Raw genomic sequence first — 15,269 nt, 5'->3', positions numbered from 1 at the left:
ACAATCAAATTAGTGGGAAAAACTTGGGATTGGGAGGGGGCCCGATTATGGGCTGGTTTCAAAATCTTACTCTTCTACTAACTTCCTGTATGACTGACAACTCCATTCTTTTAGTTGCTCAGGCCAAAAATCTTGACTCCCTTTTCTTATAACCTTCATTCAAACCTTAAGCAAATCATGTTTGGTACTACCTTCAAAATAAATCCAGAACTAAAGCACTTCTCATATCTTTCACTGGTGCAAGCCAACATCATCTCTAGGCTGGATTACAATCAAAGCTTCCTAACTGGTTGTATTAGTAGGGTCCTCCAAAGAAACAGAATAGGAAATACATAACATATACAGAAACAGACATATTATGAGGGATTGACTCATATAATTATGGAAGCTTAAAATTCCCACAATCTACTGTCTGCAAGCTGGAGGCCCAGGAAAGCTAGTGGTGTAGGACCAATTCAAGCCTGACAGCCCCAGTATCCAGAGTGGGATGGAGAATAATATGTCACAGACTAGATTTCAAATTTGAAGGCCTGAGAATCAATGTCTGAGGAGTGCCAATGTCTGAGGGAAGAAGATGTATGCCTTAGCTCAGTCAGAGAGTGAATTTGTCCTCCTCTATCTCCCTTTTTGTTCTATTTGGGACTCAATGGATTGGATGATGCCCAACTGCCCTGGTGAAAGAGGTCTTATTACTCAGTCTGCTGATTCAAATGCTACTCTTATCCAGAGACATCTTTACAGATACATCCAGAAATAAATTTTACCAGCCATCTGAGCATCCCGTAGTCCAGTCAAGTTTACACATAAAATTAACCATCATGCTGATCTTTTTATTTCATCTTTACCTTCTAACAGTCTATCTTTAACATTACAGCAAAAATATAAGTCCCACTCATATCACTTATCTGTTCAAAATCTGTAGTCGTTCCTCATTTCACTTACCAATGGCATTATAAACCCCATGGTACCTGGTAACCCATCACTACTCTTCCTTAGTCTCCACTATCATCCCTATAACCCGCTTTACTCCAGAAAAGCTGGCCTTCTTGCTGTTGCTGGAACATGACTGAGTACTTTGCATGAACATGACTGCCTCAGCACTTTGCATGAACATGCCCTCCACCAGAAAAGGCTTTCTCCCAGGTGCCTCCAAGGCTCACCCCCACCTTCTTTAAGTCTTAATTATTCCATGAAACCTACACTCATGACCCTAATTAAAGTTGAAACTCTTCCCACCCCATTAAAACTGTCTCCTTTTGTTAATCTTTTCCCATGGCATTATCAATTGCTAACATTAGCATGATGCTATATAATTAGTCTAATATTTTTCATCTGTTTTGTTCACATGGATCCCAAGTGCCTTCAATAGTGCCACCACAGAGTAGAGACTCAGCAGTTTATTTGCCCAAATTTAATCATATTTCTCTTCTTTGGACTTCAATTTCTCAATCTACATAATTATATATTTGAACCAATCCAAAGGTCAACAAACTTTTTTTTTTCAATACACTCAAAATCACCAAATAATTTATTTGGAATCAGAATGAAAGAACATTTGACAGTTGTTGAAATGTATGCTTCTTCTGATACTTTTGATCAGGTATACAACTCATCCAGAACACATGACCAGAAATATTTTACATTTCTTCAAGACTGGGGTTTTTCCACGGCTTCAAATTTGGGATCTTCAAATTTGAAGTCTGGGAATGTATTCATGTCTACTTTGCCATACATTTGTTTAAGCTTAAAAAGCTCTCTCTCTAGGTCTTGCTGATACTCTGGGCCTGCATCAACAAGGCCCTCCAGATGACTGTCGCTTAGTTTTGTATTCCCTAATCTTGTCCACGAAGAGTTTCTGTAAAGGATCGAGTTCCTTATTAAACGCCACCGCTGTAACACCAATATTCCTCCTCAAATGGACTGAGATTGCAGACCGAATGACAGAGGAGAATCTGAAGAGCCTCTGAAGAATCATGGTGACTATTACTTGTACTCAGTCCCGAACTGCCAGAGCCGCCAACAAACATTTTTGTAAAGGGTCAGATGGTTAGTTGTTTTTACAGCCATATGATCTCCATTACAACTTCTCAACTCTGCCATTGTAGCATGAAATCAGAAATACACAAATGAATGGGCAAGGCTTTTCCAATTAAACTTTATTTACAAAAATGGTCAAAGAGCCAAATTTGGCCCCAAGTCATAGTTTTCTAACACCTGAATTAGATGATATTTTAGAGGCCACTTAGTTCTGAAGTATTGTGGCTCTGGAGTATAAAGAGACAGGTTAGAAGAATTTTTTTTTTTTTCGGGGAGGGAAAGTTTGTCTATTTTGTTGACATTTTAATTTTTTTTCTGTGGAATTCAACAAAATAATTATTTTTTTAATCCACACTGAAGGATATTTTTTTCCATTGATTCTTAGAGAAAATGGAAGAGGGGGAGGGAGAAATGGGAGAGGGGAGAGAGAAACATTGATATGAAAGAGACACATCAATGATTGCCTCCCAAACCCACCCTCACTGGGTCAGGGATGGGTCTACAACCCAGGTACGAACCCTTGACTTAAAATAGAACCTGTAAGCCTTTGGTGTATGGGCCTATGCTCTAGCCACTGAGCTTCCCTGGCCAGTGCACTAAGTCATTTTTAATATGCACCCAACACAGGAGCACCCAAATACATAAAAAAAAAAAACTCCTGGAAGATATCAAGGGAGAGATTGATAACAATACAATCATAGTAGAGGACTTTAATACACCACTGACATTACTGGATAAATCCTCTAGAGAAAAAGTCAGCAAAGATACAGAAATCCTAAATGACTCAGTAGATCAGATGGACTTAACTGACATCTTCAGAACATGTCACCCCAAAGCCATGGGATATATGTTCTTCTCAAGGGCACATGGGAGATTTTCAAAAATAGACCACATATTGGGTCACAAGCAAAGTCTCCCCAAATTCAAGAAGATTAAAATCATAGCAAGCATCTTCTCAGACCACAATGCCATAAAATTAGAAATAAATTAAAATTTAAAAAATCCAAAAATCTCAAAAAGTTGGAAACTGAACAGCATGCTATTAAATAATGACTGGTTTACCAAAGAGATCAAATAATACATTAAAAGCATCCTGGAAACTAATGACAACAAAAACACAACAATTCAAAATATATGGGACACAATGAAAGCAGTCCTGAGAAGGCAATTTACAGCTCTACAAGCTTACCTCAAAAAAAAAAAAAAAAAAAAAAAAAATGGTAGTAAATCATCTAACTCTACAACTCAAAGAATTAGGAAGAGAGCAACAAAAAAATCCAAGAGTGAGTTGAAGGGAAGGGATAATAAAAATCAGAACAGAAATAAATGGCATAGAGACAAAAGAAACAATACAAAAGATAAATGAAACCAAAGATGGTTCTTTGAAAGAATAAACAAGATTGATGAACTTCGCTGAAACCGGTTTGGCTCAGTGGATAGAGCATCAGCCTGCGGACTGAAAGGTTCTGGGTTCGATTCTGGCCAAGGGCATGTACCTGGGTTGCGGGCACATCCCTAGCAGGAGGTGTGCAAGAGGCAGCTGATTGATGATTCTCTCTCATCGATGTTTCTAACTCTCTATTTCTCTTCTTTCCTCTCTGTAAAAAAATCAATAAAATATATGAAAAAAAAAAGATTGATGAACCTCTCAAATAAACAAAATCAGAAATAAGAGAGGCCAAATAACAACAGACCTCATTGTAATATAAAGGATTGTTAAAAACTACTATGAGCAACTCTACTCCAAGAAATTAGACAACCTAGATGAAATGGACATATTTCTAGAAAAATACAATCTTCCAAAACTCAATTGGAAAGACTCTAAAAATCTCAATAGGCCAATAACTTTGGAAGAAGCTGAAGCAGTCATCAAAAAGCTTCAAGCAAACAAAAGCCAGGGGCCAGATGGCTTCACAGAGGAGTTTTACCAAACATTTAAGGAAGAAATAAAACCTATCCTCCTCAGACTATTCAAAAAAATTCAAGAGGAAGGAACACTTCCAAGCCCCTTCTATGAAGCCAGCATCACCCTTATAGGAAAACCAGATAAAGACAACACAATGAAAGAGAATTACAGGCCAATATCTCTCATGAAGATAGATGCCAAAATCTTCAACAAAATTCTAGCAATCGGATCCAGCATACATCAGAAAGATCATACACCATGATCAAGTAGGATTTATCCCAGGGATGCAAGGATGGTACAATATCTACAAATCAATAAACATGATGCATCACATAAACAAATTGAAAGATAAAAAATCACATAATTATATCAATTGACGAAGAAAAAGCATTTGACAAAATCCAACACCTCTTCTTGATGAAAACACTCAGCAAGGTGGGAATAGAAGGATAATACATCAACATAATAAAGCCATATATGAAAACCCATAGCCAACATCATACTCAATGGACAAAAACTAAAACCATTTCCACTAAATACAGGAATAAGACAGGGATGCCCACTCTCACCACTCCTGTTCAACATAGTACTGGAAGTACTAGCCACTGCAATCAGACAAGAAGAAGAAATAAAAGGCATCCAAATTGGAAAAGTAGAAGTAAAGCTGTCCTTATTTGCAGATGTACATAGAAAACACTAAAGACTCCATAAAAAATTATTAGACTTAATAACTAAATTAATTAGACAATGTAGCAGGATACAAAATTAATGCCAAAAAATCTACGGCATTTCTTTACACCAGTAGTGAACTTATAGAAATAGAGACTTAAAAAGCAACCCCATTTAACATCGCACCAAAATAATAATAATAATAATAATAATAATAATAATAATAAGATACCTAGGAATAATCTTAAATAAGGAGATAAAATATCTATATGTGAAAAACTACAGGACACTGAAAAAAGAAATAGAAGAAGACATAAACAGATGGAAGAATATAGCTTGTTCATGGATTGTTAGAATTAACATAATCAAAATACCCATACTACCCAAAGCAATCTATAGATTCAATGCACTTTCCATTAAAATACCAACAGCATATTTCACAGACCAGAAAGAACTTTCCAAAAATTCATCTGAAATAAAAAAAGACAGTGAATAGCTGTAGCAATCCTGAGAAAGAAGAACAAAGTAGGTGGGATCTCAACACCAGACATCAAGCTATATTACAAAGCTACTGTTCTTAAAACAGCTTGATACTGGCACAAGAACAGACATATAGGTCAATGGAATAGAATAGAGAACCCAGAAATCAAGCCAAATCACTATGCCTAATTAATATTTGACAAAGGAGGCATGGACATAAAATGGAGTCAAGATAGCCTCTTCAATAAATGGTGTTGGGAAAATGGGACAGATGCATGCAAAACAAAAAATAAACTAGATCACCAACTTACAACAATACACAAAAATAAACTCAAAATGAATAAAGGATTTAAACAAAAGAAGGGAAGCCATAAAAATACTTGTGGAATCCACAGGCACAAAAATCTCAGACATATGCCAAAGGAACTTCTTCATTGATACTGCTCCCAGGGCTATGGAAATTAAAGAGAAAATAAACAAATGGGACTACATCAAAATAAAAAGCTTTTACACAGCAAAAGAAACCATCAATAAAAGAAGAAAGCCCACTACATGGGAGAACATATTTGCCAATGACATCACTGATAAGGGTTTAATCTCCAAATTTTACAGGGAACTCATACAACTTAACAAAAGGAAGATAAACAACCCAATCAAGAAATGGGCAACAGACCTAAATAGACACTTTTCTAAGGAGGACAGAAGAAAGGCTAAGAGACATATGAAAACATGCTAAAAGTCACCAATTATCAGAGCGATGCAAATCAAAACAATAATGCGGTATCATCTCACACCCATGAGAATGGCTATTATCAACAAATCAACAAAAGGCAAATGTTGGCGAGGATGCGGAGAAAAAGAAACTCTTTTGCACTGCTGGTGGAAATGCAGACTGGTGCAGCCACTGTGGAGAACAGTATGGAGTTTCTTCAAAAGACTAAAAATGGAACTCCCATTTGACCCAGTGATCCCACTTCTAGGAATATATCCCAAAAAACTAGAAACACAAATCAGAAAGGATACATGCACCCCTATGTTAATAGCAACACAATTCACCATAATTAACATTTGGAAACAGCCTAAGTGCTCATCAGTAGATGAGTAGATTAAAAAACCGTGGTACATCTGCACAATGGAATACTACACTGCAGTAAAAAAAAGAGTTCTTACCATTTGCAACAGCATGGATGGAACTGGAGAGCATTATGCTAAGTGAAATAATCCAGTCAGCGAAAGATAAATACCACATTATCTCACTCATTTTTGGAATATAATTAACAACATAAACTGACTAACAGGGACAGATCTAGAGGCAGAGAAGCATGGATCAGACTGCTAGACCTCAGAGAGAAGCTAGGGGAGGGTGGGCGAAAGGAGATCAACCAAAGACTTGTATGCATGCATATAAGCCTAAGCAATGGACATGAACACCAGGTGGGTGAGAACATGAGTGGGGGAGGTTGGAGAGTTAATGGAGGGATGAGGACACATATGTAATATCCTAATCAATAAAGAAATTTAAAAAATGATAAACCAAAAAAACTCTTTTTCAATTATAGTTTACATTCAATATTATTTTGTATTAGTTTCAGGTATACACCATAGTGGTTAGACAATCATATACTTTACAAAGTTTTCCCCCTGGTATTTCCAATACCCATCTGGCACCATACATAAATAGTCATTACAATATTATTGACTATATTCTCTATGCTGTACTTTACATCACAGTGACTGTATTGTGACTTCCAATTTGTACTTCTCAATCCCTTCACCTTTTTCACCCAGTCCCCCAACCCCTCTCCCTTCTGGACATCATTAGTCTGTTTTCTGTGTCTATGAATCTATTTCTGTTTTATTTGTTCATTTACATTAGGGGTGTCGAACTCAATCAGAGAAGGGGCCAAAATCTAAAATCCAGCCTAAATCTCGGGCCGAATGGTTTACTGAACAGTCATAAACTGACAATGTCATAAACTGACAGCGGAGTGCAGTGATGACAGCGCGGTGTGGGCCACATTGCAAGGCCTGGCGGGCTGGATTTGGCCCGCGGGCCTTGTGTTTGACACATGTAAGGGGATTTTTTGTATCTTTCATGTCATAGTACATAAAAACTACCTATTCTGCTTGTGCTTAGACCTGGACAGTCTTGCAGAGAAAACAGGTAAGCCAAGCAAAGTGCCAGGATACCAAATCACTGAAAGGTGTTTTATGTGATTAAGTCAGTACCTTCTTCCTACAATATAAAAATAGTGTTCGCCTTTTCAGTGATTTCCTTCATAGCACACCACATGCTGTCAGAGAATCATCAACAGGAGGTCCATGCTAGACAGAGTACCTAGATAGTAAAGAATTTAACATTGCTCAGAAAGCTGTCTTACCTGTGCCTTAAGCTTCTGGAAGATAATCTCTAAACATTTGAAATATCATGCAGGATAAGTATGTCTTTGTTTACCTGGATGCTTTGATCACTAGAGAGTCTAACAATATTATTTATGATAGGGACTTACAGTGTCCACTTTAACAAGAGAGAATGGAGACTAAAGTTCAGCCATGCAGTATCAGTTCTACCTGCAGAGGGCCTAAAGGTCAGTCATGTAGGAGTTATGAGTCCACAATGGAACCCTAATGTAATCTCTAGACACCAAGAGTCAGGTGATCTTCCCTGATTGGAAATACTCTGTGTGTATTGTTGCACATTGATGCTAATAAAATAATACTTTCCATGACAACTGGAGGTTCTGCACTTGCAAATTTCTTGGACATTGCCCCATGCATATTGTTCCTTGAATTATTTTCATCTTTATCCCTTTCTTTTTCTTAATATCATTTATTGATTTCAGAGAGGAAGGGAGAGGGAGAGATAAAAACATCAATGATGAAAGAGAATCATTGATTGGCTCTGCCTCCTGCATGCTCCACACTGGAGATCGAGCCTGCAACCTGGGCATGTGTCCTGACCAGGAATCAAACCATGACCTACTGGTTCATAGGTTGCTGCTCAACCACTGAGCATGCCAGCCGGGCTCTTTATCCTTTTCTTGTAGTAAATCATAACCTTGAATATAACAGCTTTGAATGAGTTATATGAGTTTTTCTAGCAAATCATTGAGTTTGAGGGTAGCTTTGAGAATCCCTAAAACTTGGTTGGTGTCAAAAGTGAGCGTGGTCTTGTAGATTGTGCTCCCTCAAACTCTACAGTACCCTAGTCTCCTAGCCAAGGAAGGGGAACAATCTTCCTTTAGTTTTCCCTACCATCTCACCCTCTTACTAAAATTCCCAGGCTTTCTTAATGCCTAAGTTTGACTCTGGTTGTTTAGACACACACACAAAAACAAATGTAAAGTCCAAAATTTTATGATGTATTTGAACCACATAAAAAATAAATTATATGCCCCTTATGTCAGCCATCAGTATACATGAGGCCCTTGCCCAGTTGGCATGGTTAAGTGGTTAAACAACAACCTATGAATCAGGAGGTCATGATTTTGTTCTTGGTCAGGATACATGCCCGGCTTGTGGGATCAATGAGTGGGGCATGAAGGAGGCAGCCTATCAATATTCTCTCATCTTAAGACTATGGTCATCATCATTACAAGGAAGGAACATGGGTATTGGCCTCACTTTATTCCTATGCAGTTATTATAGCTTATTGTAGATATGAAAAGTTTCCTGGGTACACTTTGCAAAAAGGTCTTCTTTGCCTTAATTTCTCTGATCATCATTCTCCTCTATCCACCTTCCATCTTTTCCATGAAATACCACCAATGGGTTCTAAGAGGCTGTACCCTGTTGTAATTGCTACTGAACAGCTGCCTTGCTCACTAAAATGTTTCCTTGTCAGAGACTGGATAGGCTCTTAATATCTCATATGAGTTTCACATATAAGGCTTCTGTGTCTCTGGTACTCTTTTCAAAAGTCCTTCTACTTCTCCAAATGTTTCCTTATGGCCTGTGAAGTACAGCATATATGTTTTAAGTATAACCAAGAATTCAAATGTACAATATACATTAAAAATATACATTATAACAAATGTTCTCTCTCTCTTTTTTATTTTTATTTTTTTCTTAAATTATTATCTGTGTACATATCTTACCATCCCCCCTCCCATATATATCCTAACTCCCCAGAGTTTTGTGTCCATTGGTTGTACTTGTATGCATGTATACAAGTCCTTCAGTTGATCTATTATCTCCCGCAGATCCCCCTCCCCACTGTAATTTGACAATCTGCTTATTGCTTTACTGTCTCTATATCTATCTTTTGGTTCATCAGTATATAATGATCTTTATTATCCACAAATGAGTGAGGTCATGTGGTGATTCTCTTTCATTGATTGGCTTATTTCACTCAGCATGATGTTCTCCAATTCCATCCAGGTTGCTGCAAATGATGAGAATTCCTTCTTTTTTATGGCAGCATAGTATTCCATTGTGTAGATGTACCACAGTTTTTGGATCCAATCATCTGCTGACGGGCACCTAGGCTGTTTCCAAATTCTGGCTATTGTAGATTGTGCTGCTATGAACATAGGGGTCATATATCCTTTCTGATTGGTGTTTCTAATTTCTTGGGATATATTCCTAGGAGTGGGATTACTGGATCAAATGGGAGTTCCATTTTCAGTTTTTTGAGGAAATTCCACACTGTTCTCCACAGTGGTTGCACCAGTCTGCATTCCCACCAGCAGTGCACGAGGGTTCCTTTTTCTCCGCAACCTCGCCAACACTTGTCGTTTGTTGATTTGTTGATGTTGGCCATTCTGACAGGTGTGAGATGATACCGCATTGTTGTTTTGATTTGCATCTCTCGGATAATTAGTGACTTTGAGCATGTTTTCATGTGCCTCTTGGCCTTCCTTCTGTCTTCTTTTGAAAATATTCTATTTAGGTCCAGTGCCCATTTTTTAATTGGATCATTCATTTTCCTTTTATTTAGTTGTATAAGCTGTCTATAGATGTTGGAGATTAAACCTTTATCAGTGATAACATTTGCAAATATGTTCTCCCATATAGTAGGCTTTCTTGTTGTTTTGTTGATGGTTTCTTTTGCTGTAAAAAAGCTTTTTATTTTGATGTAGTCCCATTTGTTTATTTTCTCTTTAGCTTCCATTGCCCTAGGGGCAGTATCAGTGAAGAAGTTCTTTTGGCATACGTCTGAGATTTTGCTGCCTGTGGATGCCTCTAGTATTTTTATGGTTTCCCGTCTGATGTTTAAGTCCTGTATCCATTTTGAGTTTATTTTTGTGTATGGTGTAAGTTGGTGATCTAGTTTCATTCTTTTGCATGTATCTGTCCAATTTTCCCAACACCATTTATTGAAGAGACTGTCTTGTCTCCATTGTATATTCGTGCCTCCTTTGTCAAATATTAATTGAGCATAGTGATTTGGGTTGATATCTGGGATTTCGATTCTATTTCATTGATCTATATGTCTGTTCTTGTGCCAGTACCAGGTGTTTTGAGAACAGTGGCTTTGTAATACAGTTTGAACTCTGGTATTGAGATCCCTCCTACATTACTCTTCTTTCTCAGGATTGCTGTGGCTTTTCGGGGTCTTTTGTTGTTCCAAATGAACTTTTGGAGAGTTCTTTCTAGGTCAGTGAAATATGCTGTTGATATTTTAATGGGGAGTGCATTGAACCTATAAATTGCTTTGGGAAGTATGGACATTTGGATGATGTTGATTCTACCATCCAATACATGAATATGGTATGTTCTTCCATCTGTTTACATCTTCCTCTATCTCTTTTTTCAGTGTCTTGTAGTTTTCCGCATATAGGTCCTTTACTTCCTTAGTTAAGTTTATTCCTCGTTATCTTAATTTTTTTGGTGCAATGCTAAATGGAATTGTTTTTTTAGTCTCTGTTTCTGTAAGTTCACTGTTGGTTTATAGAAATGCCATATATTTATTTGTGTTAATTTTGTATCCTGCTACATTGCCAAATTCATTTATTAAGGCAATTAGTTTTTTAATGGAGTCTTTTGGGTTTTTTATGTACAATATCATGCCATTTGCAAATAAGGATAACTTTACTTCTTCTTTTCCAATTTGGATGCCTTTTATTTCTTCTTCTTGTCTAATTGCAATGGCTAGTACTTTCAGTACTATGTCAAACAGGAGTGGCGAGAGTGGGCATCCCTGTCTTGTTCCTTTTCTTAGAGGGAATGGTTTTAGTTTTTGCCCATTGAGTATGATGTTGGCTGTGGGTTTATCATATATAGCTTTTATTATGTTGAGGTATGATCCTTATACTCCCACCTTGTTGAGAGTTTTTATCAGGAAAGGGTGTTGGATTTTATCAAATGCTTTTCCTGTATCAATTGATATGACTATATGATTTTCATCTTTCAATTTGTTTATGTGATGCATCACGTTTATTGATTTGTGGATATTGTGCCATCCTTGCATTCCTGGAATAAACCCTACTTGGTCATGGTGTATGATCTTTCTGATGTTCTGCTGGAGCCCATTTGCTAGAATTTTGTTGAGGATTATGGCATCTATGTTCATGAGAGATATTGGCCTGTAATTCTCTTTCATTGAGTTGTCTTTATCTGGTTTTGCTATTAGGGTGATGCTGGCTTCATAGAAGGAGTTTGGAAGTGTTCCTTCCTCTTGAATTTTTTTGAATAATCTGAGGAGGATAGGTTTTATTTCTTCCTTGAATGTTTGGTAAAACTCTCCTGTGAAGCCATCTGGCCCTTGGCTTTTGTTTGCTGAAGCTTTTTGATGACTGTTTCAATTTCTTCCCAAGTCACTGGTCTATTGAGATTTTTAGATTCTTCCTGATTGAGTTTTGGAAGATTGTATTTTTCTAGAAATATGTCCATTTCCTCCAGATTGTTCAGTTTGTTGGAATAAAGTTGCTCGTGGTATTTTGTAATAATCCTTTGTGTTTCGGCAGGGTCTGTTTTTATTTCACCTCTTTTGTTTCTGATTTTGTTTATTTGAGTCCTCTCTCTTTGTTTCTTGGTGAGCCTGGCTAGAGGTTTATCAATCTTGTTTATCTTTTCAAAGAACCAATTCTTGGTTTTGTTGATCTTATGTATTCTTTCTTTGGTCTCTATGTCATTTATCTCCGCTCTGATTTTTATTATTTCCTTCCTTCTGCTTACATTGGGCTTTTCTTGTTGTTCTTTTTCTAACTCTTTGAGTTGTAGAGTTAGATAATTTGTTACCATTTTTTCTTGTTTTTTGCAATAGGCTTGTAGGGATATGAACCTTCCTTCCCTCTCAAAACTGCTTTTGCTGTGTCCCATAGATTTTGGATTGTTGTGTTTTCATTGTCATTTGTTTCCAGGATGTTTTTAATTTCTTCCTTGATATCTCTGGTAACTCAGTCCTTGTTTAATAGCATGCTGTGTTTGATTTCTTTAGATTATTTTTATTGTAGTTAATTTCCAGTTTTATGCTACTATGGTCTGAGAAGATGCTTGATATGATTTCTATTCTCTTGAATTTGAAGAGACTTTGCTTATGTCCTAACATGTGGTCTATCTTTGAAAATGACCCATGTGCACTTGAGAAGAATGTATATTCTGTGGTTTTGGGGTGGAATGTTCTGAAGATGTCTATTAATTCCATCTGGTCTAGTGAGCTATTTAGAATTGGTATTTCTTTGCTGATTTTTTGTTTAGATGATTTGTCCAAAGGTGACAGCGGGGTATTAAAATATCCTACTATGATTGTATTGCTATTAATCTCTCCCTTAATGTCCTCCAGCAGATTTTTTATGTATTTGGGTGCTCCCGTATTGGGAGCATATATATTTACCAGGGTTATTTCTTCTTGTTGGATTGCTCCCTTTAGTATTATGAAGTGGCCTTCATTATCTCTTGTTATGTCCTTCACTCTGAGATCTAATTTGTCAGATATAAGTATTGCTACCCCAGCTTGTTTTTCATTTCCATTCGCCTGAAAAACCTTTTTCCATCCCTTCACCCTCAGTCTGTGTGTGTCTTTTTTTTCTGAAGTGGGTTTCTTGTAGACAACAGATATATGGGTCTTGTTTTCTTATCCAATCTGTTACCCTATTTCTTTTGATTGAAGCATTTAATCCATTTACATTTAAAGTTATTATTGATAGGTACTCATTTGACACCATTTTTACAAATTTTCTCTCTCATCATTGATGTTTCCATCTCTCCCTCTCCCTTCCTCTCTGAAATCAATAAAAAAATATTTTAAAAAAATATCCATAAGGCTTTGATCTGGATAGCAGAATATGGTAATGTAGGATCATCTATTGACAGTTGCCCATCAAAGGAGTTCTTGGGGCATATAACCAGACATTATATCATAGAAGCAGGCTTAGCCAGATGTAAGTGTTTGCATTATCATGTCATTCATATTCTCTCTCTCTTCCTCCCTCCCTCCTTCACTCCCTCTTCCCCTCTTTTCTGTCCACCTTTGTTTCTCTCTCTTTCCTTGTCTTTTAGTCAATTAGGTGATTTAAAGCACCACATTAATATGTTAAGCTTAATTACTAATCTATCCCAACCATTTGAAAAAGTTTCTATTATGTGAAATATCCATCAATTGGGGAACAGGTGAGTGAAATATGATATACTGTATGGCCCGGCGTATAAGACGACTTTTGAAATGAAAATAAGTCAACCGAAAATCGGGGGCAAAAGACCAAAATTGCACAAAAATTTCCTGCAGATCTTGATGGCAAAATAAGTCTTTTCTTTGAAGTGGGGGGTAGTCTTATACAGTGAATATAGACCTAAACCTATGTTTTAACTGTAAAATTAGGGGGTCGTCTTATATGCCGGAAAATACGGTATCCACAACTTAATGCTATTCAGCCTTTAATATGATATTTATTGTGTTTATAATGACATTTATAAATTATTCAACCTTATCGAGAAAGGTAGGATTTAATGTTAATACTGTATATATTTATTTATATAATGTAGGAACTACACAAAATGAGTAACTGTGATTATCTATGGTTTTTGAAGTATGAATAATTTCCTTTGTTATATTTTCCTAATTTTTAGCCTATCTTATTTTTAGTGGCAAAAAAGTTATATTACAAAGTAGAAAATTTATTGATGAGTACAAGGGAGACAGTACCTGTCAGTGCAGCAAATCCTTTCCCTTCAGGAAACACATCTCATAGTGTAATATGTGCTGTGTTTTGGGTTTTTGTTTTTTTTCCTGTGTGTGTCTTATCCACCTTCCACCTTTTTTAGACAGATATCTGTATGTCTGTTTGAGGGGGGTCAAAGGCCATGTCTCCTTTCTTCACTCTTTAATTCCTATCACCTCACACAGAGCATAGCATAGATTAAGCACTTTCTTAGTACATGTTCACTGAATTGCAGTTACAGTGGTAAGAAATGGTAATTTACAAAGAACACAGTGACAGGCCTCCAAGAACCTTTCCAGTGCTCTGCTGGCCTGAATAGATCCAAGATAACTACCTGTAAATCTATTAGGTAAGAAATATTGCATAATACTGGAGAAACACATTGCTTTTTACCACATACTTAGTGCAGGCCAAATTCTCCTTTCTGTTAAAAGGACCATGTCTCTGGCTCATCCAGATACCTTCTCTCTCACTACCCAATTAATAGCATGTTAACACAATTCCTGTAACAGCTTTAACCTTAATCACTAACTGCCCTGTACCTTTCAAACCCTTTCCACTTACACAAATGCCAAGTCATAGTGCTCCATTTATTGTAACTACTTGAGTAGAACAGAATTTGTTTATTGATAAGAGAGTCAATTCTCAACGTTTCCAGTGACCTCTTGTGGTTTCTGGCCCAGAAAGTAACCTCACACTTACACACAATGTTGCTCATTTGCAAGGTCCTCTGGTGTCCAAAGAAATCTCAGGTCCAGGAGCACTGTTCAGTCATGTGACCAAAATAGGCTTCACCTTCCAGGGTCCTTGTGAATAATTTTGAAAAATTGTCCATCATATTATTGATCCTCATCATCCCTCCTTCTCAAGAGAAGAGGCAGAAAGTACAAGTGAGAACAGTTTTTGCATTTTCCTTGAAGAATCGGGCAGTACTCTGGGGATATAATGATATAACTGGTTATATAACTTGCACCAAATAACTACTGCATGAAAAGTCAATTTTAGGTACTCTAGAGGGGACACACAAAAAAAGTAGAAGATGGAAAACACCTCTGTATTCCCTTGAGAACTGACAG

The 15,269-nt window shown here is 36.9% G+C and overlaps 1 pseudogene across 1 annotated transcript; it reads right to left on the bottom strand.

Moving 5' to 3' along the window:
* Positions 1–1,498: 1,498 nt before the first annotated feature.
* Positions 1,499–2,012, bottom strand: LOC311614958 (ATP synthase-coupling factor 6, mitochondrial-like; annotated as a pseudogene). The gene has a single exon. The product of its transcript is annotated as an ATP synthase-coupling factor 6, mitochondrial-like (transcript).
* Positions 2,013–15,269: the final 13,257 nt, after the last annotated feature.

This window comes from Pipistrellus hanaki, assembly GCF_964339955.1.
Source record: "Pipistrellus hanaki genome assembly, chromosome: X".
Taxonomy (NCBI): domain Eukaryota; kingdom Metazoa; phylum Chordata; class Mammalia; order Chiroptera; family Vespertilionidae; genus Pipistrellus; species Pipistrellus hanaki.
Note: the sequence above shows the minus strand (reverse complement) of the source record. Positions and strands in the feature narration are given on the sequence as shown.